Genomic DNA, 4756 nt, shown 5'->3' on the forward strand with positions numbered 1-4756 from the left:
TTTTCCGTCTTACGTCGCGTTTTTCATTTAACGAAACTTAGACACAGAGGATGTACTTCCGTTAGTGCAAAAACGAATGCTCACACCAGCTTTTGGTTTCGGTTTAGGAGGTGCCAACCGTGACGGGTGTAGCCAGATTTACTCCAGGGCTGTTTGATGAGTTTCATAAGCGGGTTGTTACATTTAAGCTACTCCTGTGTATGTGCTAACTATTTAACCTCTTAACCCCCACCTAAACCGACCACGTTTTCTCCAGTTTGGCTTTACCCAAATAAAAAGCTTCATGAAAAAAGCGTCAAAAATAGTAAAGGACAAAAGAGACGTAAACAAGGATGAAAACGCAAGAAAAAAGCGACCCAAAAAAAGTAACGTAACTTTTAAATCATTTTACTCAAGTACAAGCAAAAAGTAGTGACCCAAACAATTACCCCAGTACAAGTAAGACAGTTACTTCAGTTTCTCAGGGACTGTGTGTGGTGCAAACATAACATTTTAACTCTGCAAACCCATATCTGTCACCTACACACGGGCATTGTTGAAATATGTGTGGAGATGGTGAAATTTAAAAAAATTCTATTTGAACACACATTGGCACATGTTACAACTGCCCCCACGTCTGGGGACAGTTGTAACAATCATATGGGACAGTTGAAACAATCATATGGGACAGTTGTAACAATCATATGGGACAGTTGTAACAATCACATGGGACAGTTGTAACAATCATATGGGACAGTTGTAACAATCACATGGGACAGTTGTAACAATCACATGGGACAGTTGAAACAATCATATGGGACAGTTGTAACAATCATATGGGACAGTTGTAACAATCATATGGGACAGTTGTGACAATCATATGGGACAGTTGTAACAATCACATGGGACAGTTGTAACAATCATATGGGACAGTTGTAACAATCACATGGGACAGTTGTAACAATCACATGGGACAGTTGAAACAATCATATGGGACAGTTGTAACAATCATATGGGACAGTTGTAACAATCACATGGGACAGTTGTAACAATCACATGGGACAGATGTAACAATCATATGGGACAGTTGTAACAATCATATGGGACAGTTGTAACAATCATATGGGACAGTTGTGACAATCATATGGGACAGTTGTAACAATCACATGGGACAGTTGTAACAATCATATGGGACAGTTGTAACAATCACATGGGACAGTTGTAACAATCACATGGGACAGTTGAAACAATCATATGGGACAGTTGTAACAATCATATGGGACAGTTGTAACAATCACATGGGACAGTTGTAACAATCACATGGGACAGATGTAACAATCATATGGGACAGTTGTAACAATCATATGGGACAGTTGTAACAATCATATGGGACAGTTGTAACAATCATATGGGACAGTTGTAACAATCATATGGGACAGTTGTAACAATCATATGGGACAGTTGTAACAATCATATGGGACAGTTGTAACAATCATATGGGACAGTTGTAACAATCACATGGGACAGTTGTAACAATCATATGGGACAGTTGCAACACATTTATTTGTCATAAAATGCAGAGTAAAACACCATAAGCAGAAAAGAGAAACATTAGTGACTTTATTTTTGAAATGGAAACTTGTAATTGGCTGTCATTTTTATTTGCCCAAATGTCTAACAACAATGGTTATTTGAGAACAAACAAGAGGCAAAAAATTGTGAGTTGGCTCCTTGTAACAAACTGTGAGTGAGTGAGTGAGTGAGTGAAGGTAGTGAGTGAGTGAGTGAGTGAGTGAAGGTAGTGAGTGAGTGAAGGTAGTGAGTGAGTGAGTGAGTGAGTGAGTGAGTGAGTGAGTGAGTGAGTGAGTGAAGGTAGTGAGTGAGTGAAGGTAGTGAGTGAGTGAGTGAGTGAGTGAGTGAGTGAGTGAGTGAGTGAGTGAGTGAGTGAGCAACTGTCCCTAAACTGCCCGGGTTGCTAAATCTTGTCATGCTAGCTTTGCACATTGAGATTGACTAAAACAAACTACATGAATTGGGTGCTGAGAAACTCCAGTTTTTAATGATATTACTAAATATAGTGTATCTCAAACAGTTTACATTCAATAACAAAACCCATTGACATTTAAAAATGTGACTGAAAGTGTGGCAAAAGGAGGAGGGGCCTCACTGAGCATGTGCAGTATTCATTTTTTAACTGTAGCTCGTTCCTGATTGGAGTAAAAAAAACCCTGTTCCAGTCTCCCCTACTCGGAGAAAATGTCACTACTGTGAGTAACTGAGTAACAGAAAAAGTCTGATTTATTTTATTTTCAATGGCGCCATAAATGGTGTGGGAAAAAAAACACAAAATCATGTGAACTATGTAATAGGTATTTCCAAGAAAATTGCATAAAAAAGAGTAAAACTAAATCCTTCTAAAGAACAAATCATTTTACTCAAGCAAAAAGTAGTGACCTAAACAATTACCCCAGTACAAGTAAGACAGTAGGGGAGACCGGGGTCAGTTGCAACACTTTTTGCATTTACTTCAGTTTCTCAGGGACTGTGTGTGGTGCAAACATAACATTTTAACACTACAAACCCATATCTGTCACCTACACACCTGCATTGTTGAAATATGTGTGGAGATGGTGAAATTTTAAACAATTCTATTTGAACACACATTGGCACATGTTACAACTGCCCCCACGTCTGGGGACAGTTGTAACAATCATATGGGACAGTTGTAACAATCATATGGGACAGTTGTAACAATCATATGGGACAGTTGCAACACATTTATTTGTCATAAAATGCAGAGTAAAACACCATAAGCAGAAAAGAGAAACATTAGTGACTTTATTTTTGAAATGGAAACTTGTAATTGGCTGTCATTTTTATTTGCCCAAAGGTCTAACAACAATGGTTATTTGAGAACAAACAAGAGGCAAAAAATGGTGAGTTGGCTCCTTGTAACAAACTGCAGTGGGCTTTAATTCCTGCATGACCACAGGAACAGTGATCATGTGTGAACGAGGCTGATAAGTGGAAGTAAGCCATGTATTAGGATCGTTTTTTCATCTAACCAAGCAACAGCAATGGTTTTCAAGAACAAGATTGTGAGTGAGTGAGTGAGTGAGTGAGTGAGTGAGTGAGTGAGTGAGTGAGTGAGTGAGTGAGTGAGTGAGTGAGTGAGTGAGTGAGTGAGTGAGTGAGTGAGTGAGTGAGTGAGTGAGTGAGTGAGTGAGTGAGTGAGTGAGTGAGTGAGTGAGTGAGTGAGTGAGTGACAGGGTTGCCGGGTATGGACAGCCAACCCGCCCAAAAATATAATACTTCTAAATAGTGATTTTGATCAATTGCAACAACCTGTTGCAACTGTCCCTGTGTGTTCCAACAACACACGGGGACAGTTGCAACAACCTGTTGCAACTGTCCCTAAACTGCCCGGCTTGCTAAATCTTGTCATGCTAGCTTTGCACATTGAGATTGACTAAAACAAACTACATGAATTGGGTGCTGAGAAACTCCAGTTTTTAATGATATTACTAAATATAGCATATCTCAAACAGTTTACATTCAATAAAAAACCCATTGACATTTAAAAAAAAACTTTTTTATCTTGAATTTGGTTTCCATGTGAAGCAAAGCACACATGTGACTGAAAGTGTGGCAAAAGGAGGAGGGGCCTCACTGAGCATGTGCAGTATTCATTTTTTAACTGTAGCTCGTTCCTGATTGGAGTAAAACCCCCTGTTCCAGTCTCCCCTACTCGGAGAAAATGTCACTACTGTGAGTAACTGAGTAACAGAAAAAGTCTGATTCATTTTATTTTCAATGGCGCCATAAATGATGTGGGGGAAAAAAACACAAAATCATGTGAACCATGTAATAGGTATTTCCAAGAAAATTGCATAAAAAAGAGTAAAACTAAATCCTTCTAAAGAACAAGGTGCACAAGACAAACTATTTTATGAATCAAAATGAAACATTCACCGCTTGAATATTTGCACACAGTGGGAAAAGTAACAATTATTGTTACTCAAGAAAGCACAGATATGTCATTATAAATCTACTCACAATGAGCTGGGGTTTCATTTATTTTTAGTTTTTGTTTTGCTCTTGCTTTAATTTTGCTAAAAAACAACAACCCTACATTTGTGTGTAAAGTACAAAAAAGCTGCGAATTCAACAAATGACCATTTTCAGTTAAATACAACCTATAAAGTGTTTTGAAATGCTGCTGTGAATAATCATTTGGAACCGTAGATTTTGAATTATTTATTATATTTATTTTTGACACACACAAACTTATCACTGGAAGGTTTTTTTCATCACATTCAAATGATCCAACAGCTAAAGGCTTGAAAATTATGCTGACTTTCATTTGAGTTGACAATTTAAAAAATCTGAGAACAACATCATTTGCATAATAATTTGGAAGTCCATACAGTCGACTGGCCACAAGGTGGAGCTGTTGCATCGCTGTGTGAAGCATCTGTGCGTCAACGCTGCTGTTGGCCTGACTGAGTCTAGATCAGGGGTCACCAACGTGGTGCCCGCGGGCCCCCAGGGGCCCTTTGGGGCATGTCCAGTAGCCCTTGGGACTTTTTCAAAAGTGTAAAACACTTCATTTTCTTGAATCGAATTCTTAAAATTACAGTTATTTCGGTTCTTGTGACTTGGTATGAGTGTAAAATAAAGCAATTTTATATCATATGGGGTCAATATCCTATAAGTGAACAGTGTACGTTTTAAGTCTTTAGGATTTGTTTTTAACTGGTAGCCCTCGAACAACTTA

Source organism: Gobius niger (assembly GCF_951799975.1).
Source record: "Gobius niger genome assembly, chromosome: 9".
NCBI lineage: Eukaryota > Metazoa > Chordata > Actinopteri > Gobiiformes > Gobiidae > Gobius > Gobius niger.